Source organism: Carassius auratus, chromosome 14, assembly GCF_003368295.1.
Source record: "Carassius auratus strain Wakin chromosome 14, ASM336829v1, whole genome shotgun sequence".
Lineage (NCBI taxonomy): Eukaryota > Metazoa > Chordata > Actinopteri > Cypriniformes > Cyprinidae > Carassius > Carassius auratus.
Genome location: NC_039256.1, coordinates 7,722,574 through 7,745,045, shown reverse-complemented (window position 1 = coordinate 7,745,045; position 22,472 = coordinate 7,722,574). Strand labels below are relative to the sequence as shown.

The window sequence follows — 22,472 nt, the reverse complement described above, 5'->3', positions numbered from 1 at the left end:
ATCATTACTATTTTTCAGGCTAATGGAAAGCAGATTCGATCATTACGTTTTTGGCTTGGTGGGCCTTTTGGGGTGACATGTCTTGTGTTGACGTGAAATGGTCATGCATCAACATGTGTTCCCTTTTCCAAACCTACTCTCGATGCTGCACTTATTTGATTACATGCACCTGAGGATTCGAAATAGAAGGGAAACGGACACATCTTCAGGTTTCTTTGTCTTCAGAGACCGCATTGTGTGTGTGTGTGTGTGTGTGTGTGTGTCACACTGCTGAAAGCATTATAGTTTAAAAGAAAGCATGTTGAGAGTTAAAGTGAAAGTTTTAACAACTTACTATTCTTAATCTATAAGAGATGTGTGCCTTGCTCTTCATGGCCGATCTCTGAAGAAAAAAATGCATTCTGCTGCTGAGTTCTAGAGTGGCAGATATGAACACAGCGGTTCACTTCCTATATGCACTAGGCTCTTTTCTCTCACAAGGAACAAGCTGCTTCCCGCTCATTAAGATTGCGCTTTGATCTGGCTGAAGATTAAAGGGGGGGTGAAATGCTCATTTTCACTCAATCGCCTGTTAATCTTGAGTACCTATAGAGTAGTACTGCATCCTTCATATCTCCAAAAATTTATAAGAGTAAAATAGTCTGTGCTGATTTTTTTCGGAAAAAGACAAGCTGCTGGAGGCGTGACGTGTGGGCGGAGCTAAATAATCACGAGCGCGAGTAGGCTTTTGCGTTGAGAGTGTTTGGAAGTTGTGACATTACGCTGGGGGGAAAAAAACATCATCCGAAACAAACCATGGCTAACAGTCAGATTCAGCCATTTATTTATGATCCAGAATCAGATCCCGAGGCTGAAACTGAACGAGAGCAGCAGCAGCAATGACTAAAACAGCGTCTCTATGTGGTATGTATTGAAACTGTATATATTTGCTTATGTAACCCCTCTCTCCCGGGTCCTTTCTGACGCTCCGAGCGGGGCTCGAACCGAGGTCTCCTCTAACAAGGAGGCTAAATGGCTACAGCCACTAGCGTCTGTTGCTAGTGCTTCTCTTGAGATCGGGGAGGTTTACCTGCACAGCACTAACTCGCTGGCCTCCATTCCACTTAGCGGTTTTGGAAAATGACTAAGTTCCACTTTATGTCGTCTTTTTTTTTCTTTAAAGGTGTACAAGAGGTTTACTTGATGTGCTTACGCGCCGATAGCTAAGTTAACAACACAGAGATATTTGAAGGAGTTTTACTCACCGCCTGCAGTTCCAACACATGATCGTGACCCTTTTTCGTTGGGACTGTATATCCTTAAGAAATAAACGATATGCAAATCCGGAGTCAAACTGGGTCTTGTTTGTAAAACAAGCATCTTCGAAATGCAGGGAACAAACAAAAACACTTGCACATCTCCGTCGATGCTCTTTAAAAATAAACTCCGTCCACTGGTCCCTTGATGTTTTTTTTTTTTTGTAATTTGTGCAGGGTTGTCTTGCCCTCGCAACCAAAAACACACTTCTTTTGTGACATTTCGCTCTCGCTCTGATCAGTGAATGTCTCGTCTCTGCTATACGGGAGCCCACGCTCTTCCGGCAGAAGTGCCCTTAGGACCCATATAAGGAAATTCCATGTAATGAAATAGCATTTCTCCCCCCTTTAAGTACCGGGCATTCCCCTCTCTTGTGTTCTGACCAGATCAGAAGGTTCTTGTGCCCACCTCTGAAGTGTGCCCGGGCACGTCTTAGGATTGAGCAGAGGTTGCTGCAGCTCTTGCTTCTGTTGAGATATTTTTTACATAATGATTTCCTTGGCAAAAGAGATGCTAACGGGTTGTCTCTCCCCTAGAGGAGCATCATCGCTTTAAAATGAATAAAATAAAAAAAGAGACAGCCAGTGCCCCCTGACAAGCCATGTAGCAACATCTACACATGGAAGGAAAGCATTTCATGCTGTGGGTCAGACTAGTGCTGCCTTGCACACCATGGGGTTTCTGCAGACATATAAGGCTGGTCTTCTTAAAGATCTGAGCGCCAGGAGGAAGATTTCAACAAGTTTCTCACTCACTGTTGTCAAGTGTCGGGGCTGTCAAAAAATAAATAAAGAAGGTAACACTTTATGGATTGATCAAATTCACTACCCTTTCGAGTTGTTCGTGGATGAAAACATCCACTCAATTAAACTGCCGTAAAAATGTATCAGATACATATTTTTTTTTTCCATTTTTTTGCATAAATCTGTTAATCAACTTGTCCTGATCAAAACTACCAAATGTTTAAAAAAAATCCAAGAATTTAACTCTTTAATTGCCAAGTTCATAAATGATGGGGAAAAACACACAAAATGACTTATTTTCAATATAAAAGTAATTGTGGCTGTTTTTTTTTTTTTTTTTTTTTTTACTTTTTATAACAGTCTTGGGCATGTCAAAGATTAGTAGCAACATTGGCTTTGATGCATTTTTAGTTTTTTGTGCAGCATTAGATTTATTTTTTTTCTCCCTAATTAGTTGTTGGTGGCTGCTTTTGCCCCATTGACTTCCATTATAAGGAAATGTTTTGATTGCAAAGCCATGAAACCATATAATTATGCATTCTTGATTGTTTGTGGTTTTCCCTTTTGGGAAGAGGTAAAATTTGTTATTTTTACAGTTGATCACTAGGTGGGACCATTAACCCTTTAGATAGGCCTGTGCAAAAAAAGGCTTAGTTTCTGGCTTGTATATGGAGTCATATGGAGTATAACAGCAAATTATAGTGTTTGTGTGTGTGTGAGATTCTTGACTGTTGGTAGTTTTCCCTGTTGGGTAGAGGTAAAATTTGTTATTTTTACAGTTGATCACTAGGTGGGACCATTAACCCTTCGGATAGGCCTGTGCAAAAAAAGCTTAGTTTCTGACTTGTATATGAAGCTATATGGAGTAGAACAGCATATTATATTGAGTGTGTATGTGTGTGTGTGTGTGTGTGAGAAAGAGAGAGAGAATGTGTGTGAGAGTTATTACACCTGCTGCCTTTTAATGTTGGTGAAATTATTCGGTTGTTAAGTGATGACGTAAGAAGCGCTGTTTCCAGGTCCAGGCCTCAACTCGCTTCACTTGAGAATATGACCTCAGCAGCCGTTTATGAGCATTGTTTATTCATATTGATAATTTAAGCTAAACGCTTTCAAACTTACGATATACACTACAGTCTCCACGCTCACAGTGTCCAAAACACAAATAATTTTAATATATTTTTTTTATATATATATATATATATATATTTTCATTGTCTGGCTATCAGGGACTTCGGTATGGAGTTAAAGGTTAAGATTATAACTTTTTTGCTAGTATTCTATAACATTGTGAGTTTATAGTAGCACCTTTTGTTGTTTTCTCATGGTAACTGATAGAGCTTTTGGACACGGAAATGCTGCTACGTGATGTCAGACTGAACAAGGGAATAGACTAAACAAAAGCAAAGTACATGGATTTAAACACTTGCATGGCATCGTGCTGGTCATTTAGTGTTCCCTGAAAAAGCAGGAACGAGATGCTGCCCTTAATAACGCTATTGAGAACATTCTTTGTGTGACCGGTTGCAAAGCATGTGTGTCAAACAAGCCAAGAATTGGCTTAAATAACCTCTGTGAGTTACGTCATTGATTATGAGCACCTGCAGGTGATAAAAATAGACATGAAACGAAAATATCTTCAAGGTTACGCTTTGTCTGAAGAGATGCCCAGACAGGTCTAGAGTGCAGCATTGAGGTGCAGCATCTCGTTCCAGCTTTTTCAGGGAACAAGGTTACAGTCAAGTAAGCCAAGATGTTCCTTTATAAAAAGCTACTCTCAATGCTGTGCTCAATAGTAAAAATTAGAACGAAAATACCATCGCCGCCTCACTAGAAGTGTCTGGACCCCCAAGGTCATTTAAAATGACATTTTTAAAAATTTTAAACATTTAAAAGGTCTCACACATGCCTAAGGGATGTTGACTCAAGGGCATATGAGCCTGGAGTAGCATGGACATCCAAACTATAGAATCTGACAAATGTGTGCAGAGAGGACCAACCTACTGCATCACACACTTGCTGCAGGGTGCTCCTCTTGCTAAAACCATTGAAGGTTGTTGAATGGGCCCTAACACAAAGAGGTAAAGTTTGACCATGCACCTCGTAGGCTAGGGCAATAGCATCCCTCACCCAATGTCAAGTCAAGTCACCTTTATTTATATAGTGCTAGAGAGAGTAAAGGGTGGCTTGTCTCCAAAAAATTGATTGATGAGGGTCATAAAAGCCATCTGTTCTGGACACCTGTTTGTACACCCCCTCCCCTCCCTGTACACCCAGTGATCTAAATATGAACCTAAGAAGGAATTTCGGTGAGGGAGGGGTAAAATGTGTTGGGATCTATGTGCTTTTTTAAAACTCTGAAAAGGGTGAAATCGTGAAAATGGCATAAGGGAAGATTTTATTAAGGTTTTAAGTACACAGTGAATTTCAAGAAAAAGGTTATAAACACATACGAAATGGAAACAATGTAATGGTCGTTTTCATAATTGGAAAAGTGTAAAAACGTTGTTAAAGTTGTAACAAATGAAATAAAAAGAAAACTAGGTTGCTGGTTATTTATCTAAAACAACTTAAGTAAAAAAAAACTATCAGATACGTCTGGTTAAGCAACACGTGAAAAAGATGTGAGAGCTTGTAGCATTGCAGTTTAAAAAGGTGTAAAAAAAAACTTTGCTACAGTTGTTACAAATTAAATAAAAAGAAAAGTAGGTTACTGGATATTTATCTAAAATGACTAAACAAGTCAAAAACTATCAGAAAAAGGTTATAAACACAGACAAGATGGATACAATGTAATGGTCGTTTTTTCGTACTTGGAAGTGTAAAAACGGTGTTAAAGTTGTTACAAATTAAATAAAAAGAAAACTAGGTTACTGATTATTTATCTAAAACACCTAAACAAGTCAAAAACTAACAGATATGTTTCATTAAGCAACATGTGAAAAAAATGTGAGAGCTTGTAGTATTACTATTTAAGCTGTTTTGTTACCAGTTAGAAAACTAGGTAACAGAGTTTTAGAATTTATACCTTACCTCAAACAAACAAAAAAAAGAAGCGAATGTAAAGCAGCGATACAAACCAGAAAAGTTGGTGTTTGTCACAATGTTAGAAAAAGTTAAAACAAAAGAAAATAGATTGAAGGCATCTACGCTGATCTCAAAGATAATACATCGGACCCCGTCTTTAAAACATCAGCACAAGATACTTGTCAAAACTATGCTATACTTTACCACTAAATACAATTTTAAAAATCTAGACTGTTACTGACAGAGAGTTAAACGAAAGAAAATAAAAAGATCTCCCAGCAGAATTTGCGAAGCCTCCGGTAAAACAACCTCACACCACCGCACACCACACTCAGAATGCTTACTTCTGGTCCCACTCAAACCACTCCTTCTGCCTCTTTCACGCGAAGCTTTAGGTGCATTTACCGCCACCTACAGGGAAGGAGTGTGGAGCATTGACCTTAATAAAAACTAACTCAAACATTAAGAGATAATAGAAATACAAAAATAAAATGAACGATAATAATAAACTTAGTAGTGATTCTTTAAATCCTGTTTATCAACTCTTTGAGATACTTAATCATTAAAACATTTCTATAGTCACATCTTTATTTAACATTTTCTAAAATGAGCTCTGTTTTATTTTTTATATTAAGTGTAAGTAAGTTGTATTCTTTCATTGTCATGTCTTTTACATTTTATTAAAATAGGTTCAACTGATTCAGGTAGATCACATTTAACACAAAGTCCAGACACATGTTTTTCCTCTTATAAATAATGACTGATTAGGTGCAATGTGTCCAATTCTATGGCGAGATCTTCTTTTCTATCCCCCAAATTCTCCTTTCATTTCCAACTGTTCTCTGAATATTATATTTATTCTCACCACCCCATTTAACTTGCCACATATCTTTTTTTTTTTTATTATTATTATTATTATTATTATTTTTTATTACCCATTTTATTTCTAACTTACTCATTGGAGTATCAAATTTGATGTCTGACATTTTAATGTTTTTATCTGATCCAGTACTTTCATCACCTATATGTGTGGGTATCCATACAAAATAAATATTAGTTTTTGCTTGTATTCTGAACAAACTCTGTAAAATGACTGACAAATTGTCTTGTCTAGTTGAAGATTCGCCACACTTTAAACTTGAAAGTGCTGAAAATTAGTCTGAACATATGACTACTTTAGGTATATTAACGTGTTTACCCCACTGAAGAGCCAACAATATGGCAATCTGACGGATGATTAGATGTTCTTTTTGCTATTCTATGCCTAACCCCTAGGAATATGTGTCCTGTTTCAGGAGCTTTAGATCCAACTGTGTATATGAGTTACTTTAAAACAAGGTTAGCCTATATGATCTTTATTTTTCATCTAAACAGTCCTTGTTGTTTTTATTTTATTTTAATAAGCCCACTTACACTTACTTTACTAGGCTAAACTAAATCCTTTAATATGTCTTTTATTTTGTCAATATCAACTTCTGGCACAAAATTGTACATTCATAAATGTATGTTTTTCAAAACTCCCCACGTTTAGTGGCATTTAAAGAGGAATTTGTGATGTATTTGTAGATGTTAAAAGGAATGAAAAGTCCCAAAGCAAGATTTTTGTATTCTTCATTAGTGGACTTTGGTTACTTAATGTGAAAATCTCTTACTCTATCTTTATCTTTATTTAAAAAAAAAAATTCTTAAGTGTTGTTTTATTTATTTTACATTTATTTTGTTTTATGATGTACAGAGTGTGAATGAAAATTTAGTGTAATCTCAGACCATATTTGTAAATCTACCAGTAATGTACGCCTTTATGTTTTTAATGTTTAAAGCATCGAATAAAAAATAAAAAAAAACACCCACTAACACTTCCCCCTAACACCTCCCTAATAATGTTGGTCGCAAAGGTTTAAATGTATGTTAAAATAATTAAACAAAATAAAGTTTTTTTAATAAAAACACATCAGTTCTTATTTGATGAAAACATTCTACCTGGTTTTAATATTAGATCAATGTTTTTTACTTTAAAATTAGGTCAACCTATACGATTTTATTTTCCATCTCAACAAAAGTTCTTGTTTTATTTTATTTTAATAAGTCACTCACACATAATGTTGTTAAGGGGAAGTTGTGGCCTGACGGTTAGCGACTCTGACTTGCAATCCAAAGGTTGTGAGTTCGAGCCTTGGGCCGGCAGGAATTGTAGTTGGGGGGAGTACATGTACAGTGCTCTCTCTACCTTCAATACCACGACTTAGGTGTTAGGTAAACAATAAAAAATGACTTATTTGTATAGCATAACTTACTTTCTTTTCATAACAATAAACATTCTTATGACTTTTTTAACTGCGAACAACTGGTTTGGTTGGAAAATAAAAAAAATAAATAAAATTAAAGCTGCAAGCAGCATTTTACCGGGGTTCAAGCACATTAAGGCCTCTGAGGTGGTCAGAGCCAACCTGGATGTATGGATGACAGTTAAACACTTCCAAAATGGAGAACAGGCTGGCAGACAGACACAAACACTGAAATTAAATGATTACTTAATTAAATGACTAATATATGTATACTCTATAAGCATATGCATACACACACACACACACAAAGACACACATATACATGGACACACATCTTGTTGCAGATATAGGTATTTGAAATAAGTGATAGGTGACAATAAACTTATTACATACACACTGAAAGTAAATGATTAGACTAATATATTAATTCTCTATAGGCATGTGCACACACACACACACACACACACACACACACGAAGACAAAGACAAAGACACACGTATACACGCACACACATTTTGTTGCAGATATAGGTATTTGAAATAAGTGATAGGTGACAATAAACTTATTGCAAGTCTTCTCTTTTTAAGAGTTTAGATGTCATTTTCAGGTTGAACTGTAATCATAATGTGGCAAAATTGTAAAAACTGATATATCTGTATGAACAAAATGGAAAACATTGACTCAATGAGATTTAAAATGTTACAACAGTTAATTTTTTAATGTTTTGGCATGAATTCATGAATCCTTTCAACAGTACTGTTCAACTTAACTGAATGAGCCCATTAGTGGTCTTCCGCTGCCATCTAGTGGTTATAAATTGCATTTACTCAAGCAACACTGTGATTTTAAAAATAACTGTTATTGTGTTCTTTTTTTTTTGCCCAATCTCTCTTAAATTTTGCATGCTTGTTTAGAATGAAATTATGCATTATTTTACACAGTTTTGATAATTTGTGGGCTTTCTGTTTGTATTAATAGGCCTTTGTGTACACTATGCAAATAACATATTATAAAATTACTGGTTTATAGTTGTCCAAATGCAATTGTTCAACATGTTTTTGATAATTATTGACCTTCAGAGTCTAGAGAATTGTACTTCAGTGGTTTATTGATTTTCAGCTTATACCCTATCACTAGTTTGCCAAAGTAACTTTTTTTTAATAATCTTGAATATTTAATTAACAGCTTTATTGACAACATTGGTCCCAGAGGCAAAGTTGTTCAGAATGAGGAGATCTATCATATGATATGAAGATCAAGTGTTTTTGAGTGAATATATGAGCATTTTCAAATAATTTGAGGCCATTTACCTTATAAATCTTGTGTTTTGAGACCTTTTCTACTGTTATAGCGCCACCTATGGCCTGATCTCCATGATCTTTGCATGCTTGTTAAGAGTCACCTGTTACATGTTCTAACCTAGTTTCGTAAAGTTTTGAGTTTTTGTTTAGGTTTTATAGGCTTTGGGGTATGTTTGGCCACACCCCTTTTCTAAAATTACCTCTTTAAAGCTAACCAAAGGACACAATTCAACATTTTTTTGATAATTATTGATCTAGAGAGTCCACAGAATATTACTGCAGTGGTTTGGTTCCGATCGGGCAAAAAACCTAGGACTAGTTCGCAAAAGTAGGTTTTTAACATATTTGTGAATAACAATTGAACGATTTGATTGACAGCAATGGTTCTTGAGGCAAAGTTGTGCATTATGAGGAGATCTATGAAATGATATGCATATTGTGTTGATATGTGAAACACCACGTGATTACAGAGCCATAAAACTCGTTAGCGCCAACTAGTGGCCGATTTATTTCAAAATTCTTACAGACCTTGAGGTCGAATGTACCCAGCGAGTTTCGTTCCGATCAACATCCGTTAACCCTTTCAAATAGGTGCTTAAAAATCTTTGGCCAATGGCGGCCATGTTTGTTGAGATATGCAAATGTCCTCATAGGTACTTGTGCCCCTTCAGACCAAGACATTGCATACCAATTTTCAAGTCGATCGAGCCAACGGTTGCCTAGTTATAGCCATTTATGTGTTTTTTAAATCTTATTGCGCCCTCAAGTGGCAAAGATGCGCAATTTTTTTTTTATTTGACCAAAGATTGAGCTCATACATATGTGTACCGATTTTGGTGAAGATATCTCATTCTATTCTAGAGTTATAGTCAAAATAGCATTTGGCTAACGTTAGCATAGACGCTTTTTGGTGTACTGTTTCGCGTAAGAATTGAAATTTCAACTTTTTTTTGATAATTATTGATATTGAGTTTTCAGGGAATATTTATGAAGTGGTTTGTTTCTGATTGGTTGAAAATCCTAGGACTAGTTTGCAAAAGTAGGTTTCGGATATAGCTCGATTTTACGAGAAAACGGTGCGTCGTAGACCCCAAAAAGGCGATGTACACTTTTGTTTGGGCTAACCCAAGGATTGCAACAATGCCATGTTTTTGAGTCTATGGCTAACGGTTTACACTTTACGGCCAAAAATTTTCAGATGTATATTCAGATGTAACATTTTCATAATTAACCGCAATTTAATTATTTTTTTCTCAGTGACTGTAACAGATTACATTTATTTTTGTAATCAAATGATATAATTGAGCTATATGTAACTATTTGACCCCTAACACTGATTATGCATTCTAACAATAATAGATGGTGAAAGAGTTCATTAACCTCTTTAACTTAAAAAATGCGTACAATGTCCGCAAACAAGGGTTTGTTCATAAAACAACCCAGTCCCCCGACTTGAAAGCACCGTAACAAGTATAGCCATTGCAGAAATTTATTATAGAGATGCAGTAAGATAAACTCTGGATGTACAATGGACCGAATTATCACGTTTACCATATTATTACAAAGCCCTGCTTTTATGATGAAATATGTCTGTAAAAATAAACAAGCATAAACACAATCTCCAGAATGGGGGCTGATGATGGGATTCATCATTTCATGATGAAGACAGACTGGATATTCAGACCACAGCAGCAGGACACGATTGTCTTTTTCTAAAGATAAATACAATTATTTGGTTTCTGGACACAATCCTAATGGTTCACAAGATAACATAACAACGGTTGCTCCATAGCCAACCCTATTTTAGCCTGTTTAAGCACATGTACAGTATATCGTATTATTGTTGAACATAGTCGTTTAGTCTAAATATGTGTTAACAGTTATCTTATTGCTATTATATGTATTATATGTTTTTGTTTTAAAAAGGGGTTCAATTTAAAACAATTAACTAATACCACATTCAAGCCATATAGATCTGCAGGTCAGGGAACTACAATACCCAACATACACCTCAGGCTTCAAATGTGGCCGTCATGGAGGCTTACTCATATTTTACATGGCAACGCTCTAAATCATCGGACATCTGATTAAATACATTTGCAGATAACCTGTGTAAAAAACGTAAATTTCTACGCTGTTTGTGAAGTATATTGTTACAAAACCTCTTTTTTGTGATCTGTTTTAGTGATGCAAAGTTAGATTCACTTCTGAAAAATTATTCATCTGGACAGTTTGGTTCAATGAACAGATTCATAGGGACCTTAAGTCATTTTCGCAGTTACGTCAGTACAATTTTTTTTGTCTTCTAAAAACTCAAGAGTCATTTTATTTCCGTGAATCATCTAATTAAATTTAATTGTGTGAACACATATTGGTGGTTATTATCTTTTCTCTTGTTCATTTAAGTTAATGTTGAATCATCTAAATAAAGTTAACTGTGTTAAAACATATTGATGATTATTGTCTTTTGTTCATTTAAATTAATGATGTTTGTGTTCGCAGTTTTATGCACAGTGCCTCTGTCATTTGTTTATCAGTTTTTAGTCAGTTACAAAGGTGTCAGGCATTATGTTTTTGTATTTTTAACTAACCTAATTATGACAGAGTTACAGGCTTCGGGTGTTTTTGGTCAGTGTAAGTGGTGAAAACTTAAATGTGACCGTCGAGTAACGTTAGCTACTTAAACAGTACACCTCGTCATCTTTTAATAAAATATTCCAGCGGAAAAACACTAAGACAAATTGTGTAAGTGTCCATTAAGATGCCAAAATGAAAATAAGCGTACAAATATTCATAATGACTATATACCCTACAATACAATAGTACAATAGTACAATATACCCTAAAAACACAATAGCCCCTGCTAAGTACACCTAAAATTTGCTAGAGTGGTGAGATATTTAGATTTATTAATTTAGCAGACACTTTTATGCAAAGTGACTTACAGATGAGGACAGTGGAAGCAATCAAAAACAAATCAGATTTTGTGGTGGTTGTGCTTTAAAATGAAATGATCACAATCCTAATTTAAGTGATGAAGGATTTTGAAAAGTCTGACGGTCATTAGCAGTTGAGCACACTAATGTTAACCCCGTCCTGTTTATATGTTTCAAAAGATTAACAGTTGAAAACATTACAAGTCTTAAAACATGTAATCAAATGTTATCAGTTACATAACTTTTTTTAAGAAATTGATATAGTTGCACAACCTTTTAGATTTTAAATGGGGTAATTTGTGATCTATTACAAAGTTCATAGTAACCTCCCCCAAAACTGTGCGTAAAATAATTCCACCAAGGTCTCAGCTACAGCTAAACGTTAAAACAAAAACTTAAGGTCCTTGTTGGCAGTTTTGCGAGGTGTGTGTGTGTGTGTGTGTGTGTGAAAACCGCGTGGTTTGGAAGAAAAATGTTTTAGCTTATATATGTGATTTTACTACAAACTATAAGCATTCTAACTAAGAAACACAATATATATATTTTTTTTCCAACCAAACCGGTTGTTCGCAGTTAAAAAAAGTCATAAGAATGTTTATTGTTATGAAAAGAAAGTAAGTTATGCTATATAAATAAGTCATTTTTTATTGTTTAACATCAACCAAAATGCAATTTAGTTAATTTAGAAAAAAAAAATAATTTCTTCACGCATCTATTTTCATCAGTCTCTGGACTCTTGCTAAAAACATTTGAGTGCTGACATGAATCCTGCATGAAAGCTAAAAAATTATACTTTTTTAAAACTATTTTAAACATCATGGTTAACAACACCATTTGGAAAGTGAGAAAGGACGTCTAATCTATTGTATAAATTTCTGTGAGACATTTGTAGCAACTTACACTTCTGGGTTTCAAAGAAAACTTATGACAACTCATTTTCAATCGTATATAGATATGTTTGTGTTTGTGACCTATTTTGTTTGTTTGTGTATTTTTGTACTTGTTTGAGTGTATATTAGCATTTATTTAGTTTGCATGTTCATGCTTTCTGTATGTTTAAGTTTGTGTGTGTGTGTGTGTGTGTTTATGATTGTATGGTTGTGTTTGTGTACTTGTTTGCATTCTCAGTACATTTATGTTGAGGTTGAAAGATATAGGGGTTAATAAAAATTATAAATGTAATTAAAATAAACTAAATTAACTCGAATTAAACTACATCTTCCTATATGGTCCGACTTGTTAAAAGATTTCACATCCTTTTGACCAGTAAATGAACTTTCAGCTAACCTCGCGATCACAGGCCTAAGCCATACAGCTGAAATTGTCACCCTTTGAATACACAAAACATTTTTTTTTCTTTTTTTTTTTTACTTTAGCTGACCTGCAGCACACCATTTACAACACCAGAATGCAGGAAAACTAATTAGATTACAGTTGAGTTGCTAACCCCAAAACCTTTAGATGTTTTACAATCTTCGCTGACATGGACGTAACAGTAAACACAAAGACATCAGATGTCAGACACCAGACGCGTTTCTCCGCACTATTTGAGATGAAATATTTAGCTTTTCCTGTAATGTTGTTAAAGTTTCTTTGGCAAGAAAAGCCCGTCTTGAATTTCTGTTTAATATTTGTATGCGTCTACAGGGTTTAAACTGATATAGCAACGATAAAGCAATGCCAGTAGTTAATATTGACAACGTTTAATACATATTAAAGGATTTAGACCACTAAAGTATGTGTGAGTGACTTATTAAAATAAAATAAAACAAGAATTTTGTTGAGATGGAAAATAAAATCGTATAGGTTTCACATTTAAACCTTTGCGACCAATGTTATTAGGGAGGTGTTAGGGGGAAGTGTTAGTGGGTGTTTTTTTTATTTTTTATTCGATGCTTTAAACATTAAAAACATAAAGGCGTACATTACTGGTAGATTTACAAATATGGTCTGAGATTACACTAAATTTTCATTCACACCAGAAGGAAAAACATGTGTCTGGACTTTGTGTTAAATGTGATCTTCCTGAATCAGTTGAACCTATTTTAATAAAATGTAAAAGATATGACAATGAAAGAATACAACTTACTTACACTTAATATAAAAATAAAACAGAGCTCATTTTAGAAAATGTTAAATAAAGTTGTGACTATAGAGATGTTATAATGATTAAGTATCTCAAAGAGTTGATAAACAGGATTTAAAGAATCACTACTAAGTTTATTATTTTCATTCATTTTATTTTTGTATTTATTTTATCTCTTAATGTTTGAGTTAGTTTTTATTAAGGTCAGTGGTCCGCAGATGGGAGTTTTACTTACTCAAACATGTTCTGAGGGCAGAAAGGAAAATGATTGGCTTACAGATTCAACCAATGAAATTGAAGCAGAGGCGGAGTCAGGAAATTTTAACGTGTGGAATGAATACTTCAGACAAATATATTACTGACGCTTCGTGGGAGGCATTTATTGCAAGGTAAGTTCATTTACCATATATTCTCATGAAAAAAATGAAAATCTCTAACATTTTAGATAATTAGACACAGCATTATTTACATAAAAGATAATTAGCAAACAAAGATACACAGAACAAATAATCATGCATTTTCACTTGACTGTTTCATCAGTTAATTGCAGCAAAGCTGGTTATGAGGTAACTGGAGTAAAACATGCTTTTCCGATGTTTCCACGCTGTCTGTGAAACCGAAATGAGCGAAAAAAGTACTCATTCGTATCTCCTTGACATCAGTCAGTTAGTGTTAGCATTAGCATTAGCACTGCTATCAGGGCAGGAGTACTCGATATAACTGTTATTTTTAATGAACTATGTGCTGCTTTTAGGGCAGGAAAACTCCATATTCATATTGCTAGTATTTTACTAAACTATGTGCTGCTTTCAGGGCAGGAGTATTCAATATTCATATTACTGTTATTTTTAGTGCGTTTTGTGCTGCACTCAGGGCAGAAGTACTCAATATTCATATTAATATTATTTTACTAAAATATGTGCTGCTCTCAGGGCACGAGTACTCAATATTCATATTACTGTTATGTTTAGTGTAAGGTACTGCTCTCAGGGTAGGAGTACTCAATATTCATATTACTATTATTTTACTAAACTATGTGCTGCTCTCAGGGCAGAAGTACTCAATATTCATGTTACTATTATTTTACAAAAATATGTGCTACTCTCAGGGCACGAGTAATCAATATTCATATTACTGTTATTTTTAGTGTATTATGTGCTACTCTCAGGTCACGAGTAATCAATATTCATATTACTGTTATTTTTAGTGTATTATGTGCTGTTCTCAGGGCAGAAGTACTCAATATTCATAATACTGTTATTTTACTAAACTATGTGCTGCTCTCAGGGAACAAGTAATCAATATTCATATTACTGTTATTTTACTAAAATATGTGCTGCTTTCAGGGCAGGAGTACTCAATATTCATATTACTATTATTTTACTAAAATATGTGCTGCTCTCAGGGCTCAAGTACTCAATATTCATATTGCTGTTATGTTTAGTGTAAGGTACTGCTCTCAGGGTAGGAGTACTCAATATTCATATTACTATTATTTTACTAAACTATGTGCTGGTCTCAGGGCAGAAGTACTCAATATTCATGTTACTATTATTTTACTAAAATATGTGCTACTCTCAGGGCACGAGTAATCAATATTCATATTACTGTTATTTTTAGTGTATTATGTGCTATTCTCTGGTCACGAGTAATCAATATTCATATTACTGTTATTTTTAGTGTTTTATGTGCTGGTCTCAGGGCAGAAGTACTCAATATTCCAGTGGTGGACAGTAACGGAGTAGCTTTACTTCGTTACTGTACTTAAGTAAATTTTTCAAGTATCTGTACTTTACTGGAGTAGTTTTATTTTGAGCAACTTTTACTTTTACTTCACTACATTCCAAAGCATAAAATCGTACTTTTTACTTCACTACATTTCATAAAACATATCGTTACTCCCTATAATATCATGTGCTCCGACACGCAGAAGTGGTGTCTGATTCATCATGAACGAACTGAATCTTTTCAAAATAAACTTTTAAATCGGATCGCGAATCACACCAAACGACTCGTTTACGAATTAGAATGATCCGATTGCAGCTGTTCTGGAGTCGACCCTTCACTGATTCAAATGAACCGTTTAGTGAGGGTCTACAGAAGTAAGAACCGGGAGATCTTGTGAGCGCGCTGGCGTCTGATGTTGCTAAAAGTAAGTTATTAATATCGAAATTTTGTTTGTCAAAACTGTCAGTTGTTTGGGAACTAAATCCATTGTAAAGAGTGATCTGTTGAAGCCCACTGAAATGCTCAAGTGCAGACGATGCAGACACATCAATTCTAGGTAAAAAAAAAAAAACAACAACAACAAAAAAAAAAAAAAAACATAAAATTACACAGATAAAATACAATAACTTGTGCACGTTCAAATTCACCGCTGCCGTAATGTTAACAGTTTAATTAAAATGTCCTTTGTGACATCTGTTTTTATATTGTTTATCGACAGTATCGTTATACATATGTATATTGTTTGGATTAACTAGACGAGTAGACAGACATGAATGTTCATCGTACTGAAAATAAGTAAATATTGTTAGCTGATGCTAACTGTCTAGCTAACAAGCTTGTTGGTGCTAAGTTGATGTAATTTTTATAAATAATGTCCAAATATTTTTATTCAGCCACCTATATATATATATATATATATATATATATATATATATATATATATATATAAATATATATATATATATATATATATATATATATATATATATATATATATATATATATATATAAATATATATATATATATATATATATATATATATATATATATATATATATATATATATGGTTAGAAAAGAAAGGATGTGATGTTCAGAACATGGTAACTACAGTAATTATCAGTGGGAAGAGATGCACCCCATTTGGCCATAGGTGTTTTTAAACCACAGACAAGATTTGAGAAGGAAAAAATCATTATGAAAATTATTTTATTATTTTTTTCCTTAAAATGTTCTTCCTAACTTCAGGCCTTATTATCATGTCATATTTACAGTAAAGACCAAAAGTTTGGACACACCTTCTCATTCAAAGAGTTTTCTTTATTTTGATGACTATGAAAATAGTAGATTCACACTGAAGGCATCAAAACTATGAATTAACACATGTGGAATTATACATGGAATTATATACATAACAAAAAAGTGTGAAACAACTGAAAATATGTCATATTCTAGGTTCTTCAAAGTAGCCATCTTTAGCTTTGATTACTGCTTTGCACACTCTTGGCATTTTCTTGATGAGCTTCAAGAGGTAGTCACCTGAAATGGTCTTCCAACAGTCTTGAAGGAGTTCCCCGAGAGATGCTTAGCACTTGTTGGCCCTTTTGCCTTCTGTCTGCGGTCCAGCTCACCCCTAAACCATCTCGATTGGGTTCAGGTCCGGTGACTGTGGAGGCCAGGTCATCTGGCGCAGCACCCCATCACTCTCCTTCTTGGTCAAATAGCCCATGATGCCTTCAGTGTGACTCGACAATTTACATAGTCATGAAAATAAAGAAAACTCTTTGAATGAGAAGGTGTCTCCAAACTTTTGGTCTGTACTGTAACTTTGATATTCTGTAAAACAACTAACTTTAAAATACTTTTTTCTTACTGGTGAAAATCAGATGGTCATCTCTGTTTTCTCTCAGGTACATCACAGTGTAAGCTTCACAGTGAACATCTGTCACGTTACGAGACGCTTGAAAGACGGCGAGAGAACCAATTGCAGGTAAGTAATATTTATTCAAGGGATAATCCAGAGGGGTAAACAGTCCAGGCAGGGGTCGAAACCAAAACATCCATCCACATAAAAACAAGACACGAAGACAAGGCAAGGCAAGACAAGGCAAGGATGACGGACATGAAATAACCTGACATTAAACAAGGACTCCGTAACACAGACTAAGACAGACTGGGTATTTATACACACAAGGATAATGAGGAGACAGGAGACAGGTGGGGAAACAATCAATTAACTTAACAAGGAGGAAGGTGACCATATAAGGGAACAGGAAGTGATCTGGTGACAGACACCGTGAGAAAGGAGGACATCTAGTGGAACCCCAGGGAACACAACCCAGACACTGTGACAGTACCCCCCCTCTATGGAGCGGCTCCCAGACGCTCCAAGACAAGACACAACACAGAAACCAGGAGGGAGGCGGACAGGTGGAGGCTCAGGGGGAGGGACGGAGGGCCGGAAAAGAAAAACATGGGGAATAAACACCAAAAATGTAACATAAAACAGGGAGAACCAGGAGGGAGGAGGAACGGAGGAGGTTCAGGGGGAGGGATGGAGGGCCAGAAAAACTAAGGGGAACAGACAGGAACATCACAGAACTCAAATACACAAAACAGAAGTCCATAAAGGGCATGTTGAGAGGCCACCAGGGCGGAGCAGAGGACAACCACAGCCATGTGGTCAAGGCCAGAGCACTCCAGGGCGGAGCGGAAGACCACCACAGCTTTGTAGTCAAAGACAGAGCCCTCCAGGGCGGAGCGGAAGACCACCACAGCCTTGTGGTCAAAGTCAGAGCCCTCCAGGGCGGAGGGGAAGACCACCACAGCTTTGTGGTCAAAGTCAGAGCCCTCCAGGGCGGAGTGGAAGACCACCACGGCCTTGTGGTCAAAGCCAGAGCCCTCCAGGGCGGAGCGGAAGACCACCACAGCTTTGTGGTCAGGACGGAAGCCCCCCAGGTCCAAGCGGAAGACCACCACAGCCATGTGGTCAGGACGAGAGCCCCCCAAGGCGGAGCAGATGACCCACACGCCCCCGTGGTTGAGGCCGGAGTCCCCCAGGACGGAGCAGCAGACCACCCAGTGACCTGACTCGACTCCGGAGAGTCCACCAGGACCTGACTCGACTCTGAACTGTCTGTGGAAACCTGAGGCGCCTCGGTCTCGGGCACTGCCTCTGGAACGGCCTCGGGCATCACCTCGGTAACGGCCTCTGGAACAGCCTCGGCATCAGGCACAGCCTCGGCCTCCGGATCAGTCTCGGGCACCGCCTCGGCATCGGGCACCGCCTCGGCCTCTGGAACAGCGTCGGGCACCGCCTCGGCCTCCGGAACAGCAACGGGAACCGCCTCGGCCTCCGGAACAGCATCGGGCACCGCCTCTGCCTCCGGGACAGCATCGTGCACCTTATCTGGAGACTCAGGCTTTGAGTCGGCCATCTTGTGCTGTGGCGCTGGGCTGGCGGCCATCTTGTGCTGTGGCGCTGGGCTGGCGGCCATGTTGTGCTGTGGCGCTGGGCTGGCGGCCATCTTGTGCTGTGGCGCTGGGCTGGCGGCCCTCTTGTACTGTGGCGCTGGACCGGTGGCCAATTTGGGCATTGGCGCCGGGTTAGCGGCCATCTGTACTGTGGCGCTGGGCTTGCAGCCATCTCGTGCTGTGGCACTGGGCTGGCGGCCATTTTGTGTTGTGGCGCTGGACTGGCGGCCATCCTGTACTGTGGCGCTGGACCGGTGGCCAATTTGGGCATTGGCGCTGGGTTAGCGGCCATCTTGTACTGTGGCGCTGGGCTGGCGGCCATCTCGTGCTGTGGCCCTGGGCTGGCGGCCATTTTGTGTTGTGGCGCTGGACTGGCGGCCATCTTGTACTGTGGCGCTGGACCGATGGCCAATTTGGGCATTGGCGCTGGGTTAGCGGCCATCTTGTACTGTGGCGCTGGACCGGTGGCCAATTTGGGCATTTGCGCTGGGTTAGCGGCCATCTTGTACTGTGGCGCTGGGCTGGCGGCCATCTCGTGCTGTGGCCCTGGGCTGACGGCCATTTTGTGTTGTGGCGCTGGACTGGCGGCCATCTTGTACTGTGGCGCTGGACCGATGGCCAATTTGGGCATTGGCGCTGGGTTAGCGGCCATCTTGTACTGTGGCGCTGGGCTGACGGCCTTCCTGGGCAGTGGTGCTGGGCTGACGACCACCCTGCCGGAAGTGACAGGAGTGGCTGGGGCATCCCACCGACACCGAAACTGCAGGTAGCGCACAAATTCCCAGAATTCCAGTGTCTCCAACTGCGACATCTCCTCCTGAGACACTGGATCATCCAGGCCGTCATTAAAATAGTCCTTTAGGGCCGCATCGTTGTAGCCCATGCCCTCGGCCAAGGACCAGAACACCTGAGCTAGGGCACCCACTTCATTGCCCTCTTGGCGGAGGGCGATTAACCTCAGGTATTTGGCTCGCCTCTCCGCCATCTTGGCTGGGGAGCGGAAAAATGACATACCGCTGGTTCTCTTAGTGAAGGAGTCCTTCTGTCACGTTACGAGACGCTTGAAAGACGGCGAGAAAACCAATTGCAGGTAAGTAATATTTATTCAAGGGATAATCCAGAGGGGTAAACAGTCCAGGCAGGGGTCGAAACCAAAACATCCATCCACATAAAAACAAGACAAGACAAGACAAGACAAGACAAGACAAGACAAGACAAGACAAGACAAGACAAGACAAGGATGACGGACATGAAATAACCTGACATTAAACAAGGACTCCGTAACACAGACTAAGACAGACTGGGTATTTATACACAGAAGGATAATGAGGAGACAGGAGACAGGTGGGGAAACAATCAATTAACTTAACAAGGAGGAAGGTGACCATATAAGGGAACAGGAAGTGATCTGGTGACAGACACCGTGAGAAAGGAGGACATCTAGTGGAACCCCAGGGAACACAACCCAGACACTGTGACAACATCACTCTCATCAGCGTAGTCCATATCAACAACAAAAATATATCTTGACTCCATATAGTGGTTATTTTGAAAAAATCCAAGGTATTTTGAGCAGTAGGATTATAAAAAAATGTGCTAATATAAAATTAAATTAAGTAGCCTATATAAAATTGCAAACATCTATCTTGCAGTACTTTTTTACTTAAGTACATAAAAAATTGAGTACTTTTGTACTTTCACTTGAGTAAAATTGAAAAAGGAGTACTTTTACTTTTACTGGAGTAATATTTTACCATATGTATCTGTACTTTTACTCAAGTACTTGATTTGTGTACTTCGTCCACCACTGCAATATTCATAATACTGTTATTTTACTAAACTATGTGCTGCTCTCAGGGAACAAGTACTCAATATTCATATTACTGTTATTTTACTAAAATATGTGCTGCTTTCAGGGCAGGAGTACTCAATATTCATATTACTGTAATTTTTAGTGCATTATGTGCTGCACTAAGGGGAGAAGTACTCAATATTCATATTACTATTATTTTACTAAAATATGTGCTGCTCTCAGGGCACGAGTACTCAATATTCATATTGCTGTTATGTTTAGTGTAAGGTACTGCTCTCAGGGTAGGAGTACTCAATATTCATATTACTATTATTTTACTAAAATATGTGCTACTCTCAGGGCACGAGTAATCAATATTCATATTACTGTTATTTTTTGTGTATTATGTGCTGCTCTCAGGGCAGAAGTACTCAATATTCATAATACTGTTATTTTACTAAAATATGTGCTTCTCTCAGGGCACGAGTAATCAATATTCATATTACTGTTATTTTTACTGATCTATGTGATGCTCTCAGGGCAGGAATACTCAGTATTCATATCACTGTTATTTTAATAAACGGTGCACTGTTCTCAGGGCAGGAGTACTTAATATTCATATTACAGTTATTTTTACTGCTCTCAGGGCAAGAGTACTCAATATTCAAATTACAGTTATTTTTATTGTTCTATGAGCTGCTCTCAGCATAGGAGTACTCTATATTCATACTACTGTTATTTTTAGTGTATTATATTCTGCTCTGGGGCAGAAGTACTCAATATTCATATTACTGTTATTTTTACTGAACTATGAGCTGCTCTCAGGGCAGGAGTACGTGATATTCATAGTTTTAAGAATAATCAGTTTTTTTGAATTATTACATTTATAAATCAATGGAAAATTTCTGCATTATTGAATGATCTTTTATTTTGTTTTCCAGTTACCTAGAAGAGCTGGCAGAAACAAGACAAATCAAAGGAGCTAACACTGAAGAGGCATCTGATGCTGCTGGGTGCAAAATGGTGCAAAAATGGAGATGAATGAAAAATGATGTGTGTTTGGTTCCACCTGATAAAAGCACATAATAGCCAAGGGTATTCGAAGGGTAATTGGTTCTCATGGGGACGTTAGTGATTATCAGCATTTACAGGGGTTAGTCTGTGATTTTATTGCCATCTGAATCCAGAATGTCATTATTTTTTCTCCCACAATCCCCATAAAAATCTCCAGCCGAATCCCAAGGTCATGTGTTAATTTAATCGCTGTCCAAATCCACATCTCTGAGATTAAATCATTTCAAAAGTAAAATTATAGTTATTTTTTACTGATCTCAGGGCAGGTGTCACGAATACGAACCCCGTGAGTCCCTCCAGAGGCCAGCAGAGGACACCATCGCCCGAATACTGACACCTACAGGCATCCAAACACTCACTTACACTGATACTCACCACATTACCCAACAGCCCCGTACCTTGGACTGATCACCGGCCAGGTGTTCCATATCAGAGACTGCCATATAAGCCAGACCTTTGCGTCACCTCATTGCGAAGTCTTGTTTCTGCCACGGCTAACATTTCTGAGCGTTCTACCCTGTCTTGCTATCCCAGTTGCCAACCCTTGTTGTTTATCGATCCTAGAACCTTTGCTGCCTACCTTTGAACCCAGATTGTTATACGGACTGTGATACTTGCTGGTTACCCCGACCCACTGCTTGGTATTGACTACGATTCTGATATCTCTATTATACTGTGTTTGCTGATCCTGACCCTTCGCCTGTACGACTACGAGTGTTCTAATAAAAGC

General features: G+C 37.6%; 1 long non-coding RNA gene across 1 annotated transcript; it reads left to right on the top strand.

The window, feature by feature from the left end:
• The first annotated feature begins 13,989 nt into the window (after positions 1-13,989).
• Positions 13,990-22,126, top strand: LOC113114455 (uncharacterized). The gene is made up of 3 exons (XR_003293730.1): positions 13,990-14,064; positions 17,313-17,392; positions 21,610-22,126. It is a non-coding gene; the product is annotated as an uncharacterized LOC113114455 (long non-coding RNA).
• Positions 22,127-22,472: the final 346 nt, after the last annotated feature.